At 38.5% G+C, this 13,534-nt stretch overlaps 1 non-coding gene and 1 pseudogene across 1 annotated transcript; one reads left to right on the top strand and one right to left on the bottom strand.

Moving 5' to 3' along the window:
- The first annotated feature begins 2,189 nt into the window (after window positions 1-2,189).
- Window positions 2,190-3,115, top strand: LOC110144461 (olfactory receptor 2M2-like; annotated as a pseudogene).
- A 9,446-nt stretch (window positions 3,116-12,561) lies between these two features.
- TRNAN-GUU (transfer RNA asparagine (anticodon GUU)) lies at window positions 12,562-12,635 on the bottom strand. The gene has a single exon. It is a non-coding gene; the product is annotated as a tRNA-Asn (tRNA).
- Between the last annotated feature and the right edge of the window lie 899 nt (window positions 12,636-13,534).

Raw genomic sequence — 13,534 nt, 5'->3', positions numbered from 1 at the left:
CTTCTGTAACCTCTGCTACAATCTTGAGAAACAGAGATTAGTCTCACTAGAGATTTTCTTTTTTAAAAATAGAGAAATCTTGATAGTATCACTGTTGGCAGTGGAGCAGTGATTGAAACTCCGATATGTCTAATCTCAAAATGGATGTCTCCCTGATCAGCACTCCGCATCACTTTTGGGAAAGAGCAGTAGAAGGAGCCACCTGATTGAGTTTAGTGAGTTGGGAGCATATTGTCTATCAAAATGCAATAGAGTTCATGGGATGATGCCATTATTCTAGAGGTGGAATAAAAGAACAAACTGAAAATGTTGCAGTGGCTTGAAAAATGAAGCATACTGTTTATGAAGGAAGTATGTTGAGACCTCACATCAGAAAATATGGATGAATGTAGAATTGTCAGAGTTTGTGATGAAAAATTATGAGAAGAAATCTCTTGAGGTGGTGGATATAACTTCTAGTACAGTAGCCCAAGCCTCAATATAAATAGTTGCTATTTGTTCTGAGAATTTGGAACTTGTGGAAGATTTTGAAGAGGAGAGGGACATAACTCAATGGTATTAAAAAGAGTAATCAGAGAATATTTCACCCAGGGGATGGTAAGTGATAGACTTACTCTACTAAAAGTTGAATGATGCTTCTGGAAAAACAGAAGAAATTTTCAGAAGTAGTGTATCTTTCCAAAAGAGACCAGCTTATCTCTATATGAAATACTATGAGAAGGTCCTCTTTGAAGCAGGAAGATGGACTACAACAGTGGTTCTCAAACATTAGCCAGCATCCAAATCACTTGCAGGCTTATTGAAACATAGTTTTGATTCAGTAGGTCTGGTGGTACCTGGGGATGTGCACATGGAATCTTTGATCTTCAAAGGGCATGAGGAATCTTAGGTTGAGGTTAAGTTGATCAGGGTTCTAAATTAATATTAGTGTCTGAGTAGAGTAGACCAAAGCACATTATAGCCCTCTCCTCCCACAAATCACACACATGAATGCTGATTTCACCACAAAATAGTGAAGGAGGGGCAATCTAGAATGGACGTGCAATCACCAGAGCAAGGAGAGTGACAGTAGAAGAAAACAGGAAAGATGCTGTTTGCAAATGATACCCACAGTGCAATGATGGGTCACCTGCCATAGTCCAACATCAAAGCAGGAGATGCAGTCTCTGGATAATAGAATTGCATACGCATTCTACCAACAAAGAGATGAGAGCAAGGACAGGGCAATTCTGGCTGGGCTTGAAAGTTCTAAAACACTGAGGGACCCTCTTTTTTTTTGGCTGCACCATGTGGCATGCGGGATCTTAGTTCCCTGACCAGGGATAGAACCTGCAATCCCCTGCATGTGGTCTTAACCACTAGGCCGCCAGGGAAGTCCATGAGGGACCCTCTTTAAGAAAAAAAGAATATACAATGGTGAATAAAATACTGATAGGTCCTTCTAATGGACTTTAGCTTCAGTTGAATCCTTCTCTGGGTAGGGAAATCTCAAGTTACTGCCCTTTCAAGCTGAAACATAAATTAAAATTCTGTCTTTTTTTTTTTTACTTTCTCATCCACAATTAAATATTTGTGATGCATAAATTATTTGCAATTATTTACCAATTATTGTGAACTGGAAGTTCATCTTCTATATTATTATATATGTAGTAATCCTGCTTAGTCACTAAATATGGTGCACAAATAAGAGTATATAAATGCAAATGTTAATATCTCCTGGCAACAACAGATTATTATAGTTATTTTACTATACTATATAGGCAATGACATTAAAAATACTCTCTTCATCTGTTTTAGAATTTATTACATACTTACATATGATAAGTTTATGGATATAATCCTATCTAATAATAGGTTATATGTTTCTCAATGAGTCAAATGCTCTGTCTAGATGCTGTGATTTGTATGTTTAATAATCACAACAACCCAATTAAAAAGTTATTTCTACTATGTAAAAGAAGTAAAATGAAACACATAGAAATAACTTGTCAGTGGACATGCAGGTTGGTGGAACCTGAGTGTGATTAACACCACCTGACTACAAAGTCTCTACTCATTCTTTTCCAGTCCTGACATATCATGTATGTTGATTTATAAATATAGCACATAAGGTAGACAGCGTATAAATAATTATCCATATATTTAATATTTATAAGTTCTTGTGGTTCTAGGTACAGAAAATATTCATCATGGAATGGGACAATCAGACATTCAACCCTGACTTCATCTTGATGGGATTTTTAGTTACACGCCCACTCACATCTTTCTCTTCTCTCTGGTCCTGGGCATCTTCACAATGGCGCTCTTGGCAAACACTCTCATGGTTCTCCTCATCTACCTGGACTCGCGGCTCCACACCCCCATGTACTTCCTCCTCAGCCAGCTCTCCCTCATGGACCTAATGCTCATCTGCACCACTGTACCCAAGATGGCCCACAGCTTCCTGTCTGGCAGGAAGTCCATTTCTGTAGCAGGATGTGACGCCCAGATCTTTTTCTATGCGTCCCTATTTGGCGCAGAGTGCTTCTTGTTGGCTGTCATGGCCTATGACCGCTATGTTGCCATTTGCTACCCTCTTCAGTACCCCAGTCTCATGAACTGGAAACTGTGTGGACTCATGGCTGCCTCTTCATGGTTCCTTGGTGCCTTTGATGGGATTGTTGATGTAGCTGCTACTATGTCTTTCTCCTATTGTGGATCCCGAGAAATAGCTCAGTTCTTCTGTGATGTCCCAGCACTCCTACATCTCTCATGCACGGATACTTCCACATTCGAAACACTTATTTTCATCTGTTGTGTAGTAATGCTCCTCTTCCCTTTGTCACTCATCATCATCTCCTACACACGTGTAATTGTAACCGTCATTCGCATGGGTTCTGGGGAGGGTCGGCACAAGGCTTTCACCACCTGTACTTCACATCTTATTGTTGTGGGGATGTACTATGGAGCAGCTATGTTCATATATATGAGACCCACTTCTAATAGATCCCCAACTCAGGACAAGATGGTGTCAGCCTTCTACACCATCCTCACTCCCATGCTGAATCCCCTTATATACAGCCTTCGGAACAAAGATGTGGCCAAAGCATTCAGTAAGGTACTAGGGAAGAGGTAATCTAGAGAACAAATTGGATAATGGTTTACAGGGATTCTTTTTTCTCTCATAACTACTCTCTCTTGCACATTTGTTTGTGAAAATTAATGAAGCCCCACGTGATTTAATAATACACACAGACAATATATATATATATGTGTGTGTGTGTGTGTATGTGTGTATACATATATATATACATAAACATATTTGTATATGGGCTTTCCAGGCGGTGCCAATGCAGGAGACACAAGTGATGAGGGTTTGATCCCTAGGTCAGAAAGATCCCCTGGAGTAGGGCATGGCAACCCACTCCAGTAATCTTGCCTGGAAAATCTCCATGGACAGAGGAGCCTGGTGGGCTATAGTCCATGAGTCACAGAGTCAGACACGACAAAGGATGCACGTATGCTTGGTGACGTCAGCATCCTTTCTACCCCTTCTTATCCCTAAACTACTAAGGCATTTTAGTAGATCCGTTTTTTTTTCTTGCCTGTGCTGCACGGGTTTATCAGATCTTATTTCTCTGACCAGGTATCGAACCCAGACCCTCAGCAGTGAAAGCTCTGAGCCCTAACCACTGGACTGCCATCTTGGCAGACTATAGATTCATAGACAATGATATGAAATAATAGAGACATCCCAGTTTCTCACAGTGGTAAGTAACATCTTGAAAAACTAAAGTACAATAATACAACCAGAATGTTGACATTGATACAGTCAAGAAACAGACGACCTTTGAAACCACGAAGATTTTTCATGTGGCCTTAAATCACACCTGCCTCACTACCTCATCCTTACCCATGGAAGACACTAAGCTCTTCTCTATTTGTGTAATTTTATCATTTTAAGAATGCCATATATGTGGGATTATACAGTTGTTTGTAACATTTTGGGATTGACTTTTTCACCTAGAGTAGTTATTTCAATATTATTTGTTGTTAAGTGAGTTATATTAATATTTCTACTTGTGGTCTTAAAATTGATTTTTCTAAAGGCAAGACAATGTGGAAGCACTATCAACTTTTATTGTTTATTAATGAGGATAATTTGGATAATGAGGATAATTAATGAGGATAATTAAGAAACAATTTGTTTCTTAATAAATTGCTTGACAGTGTCTCCTCATTGCATGGCATTTATTCCTATGTAGCATCATTTTGACAACTGAACTTCACTTTTTGAGTCATTAATTTCTTCTTTTCTTAAAAACAGATGATGAAAATCTGTGGAGTTGATTGTATTGCTGAGAAGTATCACAAGGCTTATTAAGGCAAAACTTACCCCAATGAATTTCTTGGCATTCAAAAACACAGGGTCAGTTTTTGAAAAACTGCCTAGATTGAAGGGAAAAATTACATCAAGCTTAGATATAGATATCTATCAAGCTTAGATAGAGATGAAATACAGAGTTAAATTGATGATCTTTTTCATTGTTCTCATCTCAGGGCTCATTTTGAAATAAGTGCTTGACCTGTGCAGGTGCTGTATTTGCTTATGATGCTTATAGAGGTGAAGAATCATATATCCACTGGTCTAGCACACAGAACCCAGGAAGAAGGTATTTTGAAGAACCATTAATGTGAGAAAGAACCATCTAGTTAGGTCATCCATCTATTTCCCAAATGAAGCAGGACTCTGGATAGAGATCTATTTCTTAAGGCTGTAACTGAGATTACTGAATTAGAAGATATGAGTAGATTAAGCATCCAGATGAATAGAAAGGAATAAAAGTACAGTGGGTTTCTGGCTTTAAATGATGCCCAGTAAGAGCTACCAGGGTAATGGTGATGGTTTGAAGAATGCTTAAACAACTTGTCGAACAGATGGAAAGGCCACATGATACTCTGTGTAGGCAAGCATTTGTCTTATATATAATATCATCTATGAGAATTCTGAACCCCAAAGCTGCTCCTGCCTCAGGGATTCCTGTAGTACAAACTAGAAACATATAAACCAAGGACAAGTGGGTTATTATGAGGCATATGAACCTCTGTTTGATGCTCATAATGAAAGTATGAGGGTAGCACACAAAAAGAGTGGCATTCTCAAAAACACCAAGTCCAGTTTGAAAGAGAAAAGCAATTCCCAGGATGCCATCCATTGAAATCATTCTGACATTTCATAGACTGAAGGACTTCAGGATGAACTTCTGACTGTGTGAATCACAACAAACTGTGGAATATTTTTAGAGATGGGAATACCAGACCACCTGACCTGCCTCCTGAGAAATCTGTATGCAGGTCAAGAAGCAACAGTTCGGACTGGACATGGAACAGCAGTTTGGTTCCAAATCAGGAAAGGAGTACATCAAGGCTGTATTTTGTGACCCTGCTTATTTAATTTATATGCAGAATACATCACGTGAAATGCCAGGCAGAATGAAGCACAAGCTGGAATCAAGACTGCTGGGAGAAATATCAATAACCTCAGGTATGCAGATGACACCACCCTTATGTCAGAAAGTGAAGAAGAACTAAAGAGCCTTTTGATGAAAGTGAAAGAGAGTGAAAAAGTTGGCTTAAAGCTCAACATTCAGAAAACTAAGATCATGGCATCCAATCCTATCACTTCTTGGCAAATAGATGGGGAAACAATGGAAAGAGTGAGAGACTTTATTTTCTGGGGCTCCAAAACCAGTGCAGATGGTGACTGCAGCCACAAAATTAAAAGATGCTTGCTCCTTGGAAGAAAAGCTATGACTAACCTAGATAGCACATTAAAAAGCAGAGACATTACTTTGCCAATTAAGGTCCTTCTAGTCAAAGGTATGGTTTTTCCAGTAGTCATGTATGATGTGAGAGCTGGACTATAAAGAAAGCTCAGTGCCGAAAAATTGATGCTTTTGAGCTGTGGTGTTGAAGAAGACTCTTGAGAGTCCCTTGGATTGCAAGGAGATCCAACCAGTCAATCCTAAAGGAAATCAGTCCTGAATATTCATTGGAAGGACTGATGTTGAAGCTGAAACTCCAATACTTTGGCCACCTGATGCAAAGAACTGACTCATTGGAAAAGACCCTGATGCTAGGAAAGATTGAAGGGAGGAGGAGAAGGGGATGGCAGAGGATGAGATGGTTGGACGGCATCCCCGACTCGATGGACATGAGTTTGAGTAAGCTCAGGGAGTTGGTGCTGGACAGGGAAGCCTGGCGTGCAGCAGTCCATGGGATTGCAAAGAGTCAGACATGACTGAGCGACTGAACTGAACTGAATCTGTTTTTTAAAATTCCTCATTTTACTAATTATTTCCTGTGACCTCAAGAGGCATTAAACTGGTAGAGAGTAAAGGGAGATGGAGGTGTACAAAGAAGTATTGTGTGGGTGTTAGAAGAAAAATAGTAAGTATGGGAAAAAGAGGAAGAGATACAAACTGTGAATAAGAGGAAAGTGTTAGAAAAGGAAAACATTTACAGAAGAAAGAGAAAGGGTGAGGAGGAAACAACAAAAAGCAAAGTTAGGGTGGAAGTCTACCATTGAAAAACATATCACAAGGGAAATTAAAGCCCATCAAAATATAGTGGGAAGGGAAGAAAGGAAAGAAAAGGTGCAAGTACAGTAGACTGGGATGAGAAAACCAGGCACTTAGCATGCCCTTCCTTCTTCCTTGGTGAATTGCAATTATGGCCTTCAGCAATTTTCTGCTCCTTCTGCCACCAGGCTACTGGTAAAGGCATAGTGATTCATTTAGGAAGATAAATATGAATAAGTGCTGTTTTGTGAGTCAATAAATTTAAGGCAGTTCACTCATGGTTTTTGGGCTATGCAGGTGAAGCAGTTTCCCACACTGAACACCTTATTACTGAATGAACTGGTATGCAGAAAGCTTGAAGATTTACATGTGCGCAGGTCTATTACTTTAAAGATTGAGAAAGAAATATTTAAAGATCAGTATATACTCCAGTGAGCTTCCCTTAATGTTCTAATCCATTGGTTAAAATAACTGTTTAGAACACATTGTTCTACATTCCATGAGAATTCAGCATTTCTAAATAATTAAGCATTGCTAATTGTGTTGTAGCTTTAGAGTTATTTGTAAAGTGCAAAAAGAATCTTGTGAATGGGCTACATGTGGTTAAAACAATTTTCATTTTAAATGAACCATTTGTAAAAATGTGAAAGTCAAGGTAGCAACTTAGATATTTCAAACTGGTGGTCCAAGGCCTAATTTAAGAACAAGCCTGTACCAGTTGTCCATTAAGAAATATGTAAAACTAAATTTAAGACATAAATATAAAAGATAGTTTTAAGAGGAAAATTAGTAGTAACCTGCTAGGTAGTAGCAGGTTAGTAACAATAGTAGTAACCTGCTGGGTAGTAACCTGCTAGGTTGTAGCAGGTTAGTAGCATTGGTAGTAACCTGCTAGGAAATTACAAGTGTGATTTTGAGAATATTTAAAATTTTGGGGTCACTCAATTTTTCAAATATAAGCCTCATATTTTCCCACCCACAAGGAAGGTAGCCTCCTACTTAATCTTTTAAGGACTTTTCAAAGAGTTGTTGTTCAGTCAGTCATTCGTGTCTGACTCTTTGCAACCCCATGGACTGTAGCACACCAGGCTTCCCAATCCTTCACTATCTCCTGGAGCTTGCTCAAACTCATGTCCATCGAATTGGTGTTGCCATCCCGCCATCTCATCCTCTGCCATCCCCTTCTCCTCCTGCCTTCAATCTTGCCCAGCATCAGGGTCTTTCAAATGAGTCAGTTCTTTGCATCAGATGGCTACAATATTGGAGCTTCAGCTTCAGCATCAGTCCTTTCAATGAATATTCAGGACTGACTTCCTTCAGGATTGACTGGTTTGATCTCCTTTCTGTTCAAGAAACTCTCAAGAGTCTTCTCTAGCACCACAGTTCGAAAGCATCAATTCTCAGCACTCAGCCTTCTTTACGCTCCAACACTTATACCCATACATGATTACTGGAAAAACCATAGCTTTGACTATACAGATCTTTTTTTGGCAAAGTGGTGTCTCTGCTTTTTAATATGCTGTCTAGGTTTGTCATAGCTTTTCTTTCAAGGAGCAAGCATCTTTTAATTTCATGACTGAAGTCACTGTCCACAGTGATTTTAGAGTACCAAAAAATAAAGTTGCTAACTGTTTCCATTGTTTCCCCATCTACTTGCCATGAAGTGATAGGACCAGATGCCATGATCTCAGTTTCTTGAATGTTGAGTTTCAAGCCAACTTTTTCATTCTACTCTTTCACCTTCATCAAGATGCTGTTTAGTTTCTCTTCACTTTCTACCATTAGAATGGTGTTATCTATATATCCAAGATTATTGATTTCTCTCGGCAACCTACCGGCAATCTTCCAGCTTGTGATTCATCCAGCCCAGCATTTTGCGTGATATACTCTGCATATAAGCTAAATAAGCAGGGTGACAATACTCAGCATTGATGTACTCCTTGCCTGATGTTGAACCAGTCCATTGTTCCATGTCTGTTTCTATCCTTCTTGACCTGCACACAGGTTTCTCAGGAGGCAGGTAAGGTGGTCTAGTATTCCCATCTCTTGAAGAATTTTTCACTGTTGTGATCCACACAGTGAAAGGCTTTATTTTTAGTGTAATCAATGAAGCAGATGTTTTCCTGGAATTCCTTTGCTTTCTCTACGATCCAGTGAATGTTGGCAATTTGATCTCTGGTTCCTCTACCTTTACTAAATCCAGCTTGTGCAACTGGACATTCTCAGTTCATGTACTACTGAAACCTAGCTTGAAGGATTTTGAGCATAACCTTACTAGCGTGTGAAATGAGCACAATTGTGCAGTAGTTTGAATATTCTTTGGCATTGCCCTTCTTTGGGACTGGAATGAAAACTGCCCTTTTCCAGTCCTGTGGCCACTGCTGAGTTTTCCAAATTTGCTGACATAGGTAAAGATGGTCAAAAATAAGATAAGTCTTGAGGAGGTAATGTACAACATGCTGATTTTTTTAAAAAAAGAAGTTACACTGAAAATATACTAAAATGGACAGTATATTGGGTCATAATTGAAGCCTCGCTTCAAAGGACCAGAATCATTCACTTTGCTATTGGTTACAGTGCATTATACTAGAAACCAATAATAAAAAGGTAATCAGATAATCTACTCCTGCTTGGAAATTATGGAACATACTTCTAAATAACACATGCGTCAAGACAGAAACCACAATAAAAAATAAATATTTTTACTCAACTATATAGGCACATCATATTAAAATTTGTGGATGCTGCAAAAGGAAAAGGAAATTTTATAGATGTGAATGCACTTCAGAACATAAGAATGACTGAAAATATGTAGACTAATCTTCCATCTCAAAAAAACTGAGCAAAAGAAAAGGAAATCAAACTCAAAGAAAACACAAGCAAGACAAAAAGGGATGCACAGAGAAAATAAACATACAGTGGGAGATAATTAACAAAGAACAAGAATGGCTCTTTGAAATACATTCTCGTCAAATATAAATAAAATAGTCACCAAAATAGACCATGTGCTGAGCCATCAAATGAGTATCTGTAAATTTAAAATTGAATTTCACAAAATATCAATTAGAAATCAACAACAAACATATCAAAAATTTACAGATATTTGGAAACAAGAAATAATCCATGAGTCAAGGAATAAGTCAAATGAGAGTGAAAATATTTAAACTATAAGATAATAGAAGCATAACAATAAAATCCACAAAAGAAAATGCACATACAAAATTGTGCAAAGGAAAACATAGAGCTCTGAAGAGAAATTTATTTATTTATTTTTTAAATTTATTTGGCTGCGCCAGTTCTTAGTCGCGGCATTCGAACTCTTACTTGTGGCATGTGGGTTCTAGTTCCCTGACCAGAGATGGAACCCAGGCCCCCTGCAGTGGGAGACTGGAGTCTTAGCCACTGAAGCACCAGGGATATCCTGAAATGAGAAATTTAAAAGTCAGGGATCTGTTTCCACATTAATCAGATAGAAAAACGAAAAAATTCAAACCAAAACAGTAGAAGAAAGGAAAGAGTAAGATTAAAAGAGTGAAAATAATTAAAATATAATAGCAAAATAGGGGAAATGAACAAAATAAAGAATTGTTTCTCCAGAAATATTAGTAAATTTGACAAATCTCTAGCAAGCTGTTGGGAAAGTAGCTGGATGCCCTATGAGTCCTGACGTGACAAATTTTCTCCGCTTGACAAAAGTCTGGTCACCCTCCTGAACGTTCTCCTAGCCCCGTGTGTGCACTCGTTTGTGAATTCCAGTTTTAGCAAGAACAATGTGTCAATTTAACCAGAAATCCACCCCACCATGACCTGTGATTGCCCTCAATTTCTGATTCATTTCCTCATCCTCCATAATCCCTCAGGTGAGGTCTGATCTCTGAGGATACAATAAACCTGGATCTACAGGTGTTTCATAAAATCTGGAAAATGGAACAAATGTTTTGTCAATGCAGAGTGAAGAGCTGTTGCCTTAGAATACAGAAAGTACCAGAGAACAGTCCCTCTAGTGACAGAATCTAACAGAAAACCAGCCAGTAAAGGGGAAATGTGTTTTGCAGAATCACAGCCCAAGCATCCCCAACACAAGCATCCCCAAGCAACACACAATTGGGACCTATGAGATTTGTATCATATATTTTTATACTAAACTCATGTGTTTATGTGAGTTTTCCTATTCTAGGTTACCCTACTGAAAAGATTTTTAAAGCTGTTATTTCCAAACTTTACTACATGGGTAACATTATGTCTTTACATATTTTCTGTGAAGTAAATTGAATAGAATTATTTTGCATGTCTTCTAACTATTCTCATTCCCTTGGGCTTCAGATCCAAACCTGAGCGTCTAGACCTATCTCAATTACTGAGAATTTCAGGATTTTCTGCTTGTCCCTTTACACCATGATTCTCAGGGTTTCTTCTGCACCCTAATTTATCATGCCATTTTTGACAACGACTTTTAGAACCAACTGAAATATATTAGGTGAGCAACAAGCTACTCTCACATCTGTCGATGAATTATAGTAAATACTATTTATGATGTAGAAATACGACCCTTGCACTTCTAAATTCCTCCAATGGACTGGACTGTTCATATCAGACTCCTACTTAAAGTTTCTTTATAGAAGACTAGTTAACAAAAAATTCTACATTTATACTATCTCTATGGGGATGTAATGGACATAATGTAACATGGGATTAATATTTAGACATGCCAAAACACTAAGATTTAAAATTCAATCAAGCTTCCATTTGATCTAATTTTATAACCACTTAACGAAGAGTATTTTAACCACTTAACTAAGTGAAGTAATTGAGAATTACTTTATGTAAGGGAAAAAAGACTCCTGGCTGTTTCCAGACCTTTGGAATGAATTTTTTACTTTAAGGTTCAACTAACCCTAAGGATGAATCACTTTTATTTTCAAAGTTTTCAAATACATGCAGAAATCCACTGGTCAAGGAGAATAATTCATCATTATAAACAGAGAATGTGTTGGGTCCAGGAAATCACCTGAGGGAATAAACTTTTGGAGAATGTCAGTGTATGTTTCCAAAGAAGGGGTAGCAAATGGAAGTCTTTGGACCACGAAATGTCCCTGTGATTCTTGAGAAAGTTTAGCACTCTGGTTGTGAAATAGTAGAACTATGCTCAAGCCAGCTCTGCTTTCATGTGGGAGAGATGCTCCTAAATTGAGAACATCTTCATGGCATTTCTATTGGGCTCTGTTTCTAAAGATGATGGACCATGTACTTTATCAATTTAAGCTATATTAAAAAAACTCCTGAAGCCTCCTGAAGATTCAGAAAGTCCGCCAGTCAGGAACCTTTTTCAAAGAAGATCTGGATCAGGAATCATCCCTTGGGGATCATTTGCTTCTGATCCTAGGATTCTTCAGGTTCTCACAGGGCAATTTTGGGCTCTGGATTTCTCGGCCAATCCAAGTTAAACTTCATCCTTTCTTGATGATCTCATATTTCAGAAGATCTCTGTTACCGTAGGCCTTTCTGAAGTGCCTCCTTTAGAAAAGGCGCCTGTGGATCCTCTTCTAAAGTCACATATGATCTTGATTTCAATATAGTTTTCATTTGTTTCTCTGCCTCCCTCTCTCCCCATGTCTGTCATTTGTACTGATTTGTACTGTGTCCTCCTGTCTCTCTCGGTATCTCTAGATTCCCTCACTGAGGTCCCCGTAAGTCATACACCGGTCCCTATATAGAGCAGAGGGGCATGAAAATATTTGTATCTCTCCAGATTGGTCTCTCAAGCACCAGCAGACACCCTTAACTTACTGATTTCCTGAGACACCTTCACTCTATCCCTCAGTTATCACAAAAGCCCTGTAATATTCAATGAAGCTTTCCTAAAGATAACTATAGGAAACATGTTGGTAAGATTTTCATTTAATAAGTAAAGATTTTCAGAGCATGATAGGGAATCAGAATCAAGAAAGTAAATAAACCCACAAACAAGGTTCCTGACAGATCTCATTACATCCATCAAAGTCGGCCCTGGGTGGGCTTGAACCACCAACCTTTCGGTTAACAGCCGAACGCGCTCACCAATTGCGCCACAGAGCCGAAGACGCTGCAAATCTTCTCTTCCAAGAATGTCATTTTTTCAGCTTAAACTGTATATAACATTTTAGAAATGTATCTTTTGCTGGGTAATAATATAGATACTATTCTTAGTAGAGGAAAAGCGGAGTGTCAATTAAGCGGGGATTGGGACGCAGAACTGTTGTTTACCCGAACATGAGCGTAATCTAAGGAAAAATATCCGGACAGAACTTACTCTCATTTCAGTAAGAGAGTTTTCGCTAATAATTCAATTGATGGAAAACCCCTGGAAGGATTCCATAGACACGAAGATACATTAAATGGGAAAGACACCAGTAAGAGCAAAGAAGAGGGGGAAATAATTTAGAAGAAAATCTGTTGTTAAGTTTTCCAATAGAAAGTTGGAAAAATTGAGGGGAAACAAATGACCACCACGAAAGTCAAGCCTAGCAAGTTGTTCCTTGAAGAACTCAGGCGAGGGTTTCCTTTAGGTGAGTAAAGTTTGGTCACTTTCACATTTAGTTAAGTGAAAGCCATAACTCTGGTCTCCCTTGTCTTATTATTTCATATTAACTAGTGCTTCATTATGAATTTCTGTTCTGAACGTTCAAATAGGTGCCATAGTATCAAAAAAATGTACCCCAAAGTGCACATTTTTCATAAGGATATTTCCTCTTTTTATATATATAGTATATATTATATAAATACATAAAAATATATTTTAAATAGAAACCCTTAACTCAATCACACACAGTAGCTCATGGGTGGGATGAGTGGGCAGGAACTGACCGAGTCCTGGTTATTCTCAGGTCCCTTGAGACCAGTCCTGGGTCACTGCCAGGTCTTGGCTCTGGAAGCTGCCACCCATTGAAGCCCTCACCCATTGAAGCCCTTCTGCACATTAGAAGATGTGCTTCTCA

The sequence above is a fragment of the Odocoileus virginianus genome, chromosome 27, assembly GCF_023699985.2.
Source record: "Odocoileus virginianus isolate 20LAN1187 ecotype Illinois chromosome 27, Ovbor_1.2, whole genome shotgun sequence".
Taxonomy (NCBI): domain Eukaryota; kingdom Metazoa; phylum Chordata; class Mammalia; order Artiodactyla; family Cervidae; genus Odocoileus; species Odocoileus virginianus.
Note: the sequence above shows the minus strand (reverse complement) of the source record. Positions and strands in the feature narration are given on the sequence as shown.